A 200-nucleotide genomic window follows, 5' to 3' on the forward strand; every position below is an offset into this window, starting at 1 on the left:
GTTTCGGGCCCCAGTAGCCCCAGCAGAAGCTGCAAGCAAAGCAGCAGTGACTCCCCCACAAAGCCCGCGGGGCCGCCCCAGCGTCACAACCCCGGCGGGCCCCTCCCGCAGCTTGAAAAACCCCGACCCAAACCCGTAGAGCGGCGCTGGCCCCAAGCCCAAGAACAGCTGCTAGAGCTGCTGTCTGAGAGCACCCTACA

This window comes from Corvus brachyrhynchos, unplaced genomic scaffold (assembly GCF_000691975.1).
Source record: "Corvus brachyrhynchos isolate BGI_N302 unplaced genomic scaffold, ASM69197v1 scaffold28, whole genome shotgun sequence".
Classification (NCBI taxonomy): domain Eukaryota; kingdom Metazoa; phylum Chordata; class Aves; order Passeriformes; family Corvidae; genus Corvus; species Corvus brachyrhynchos.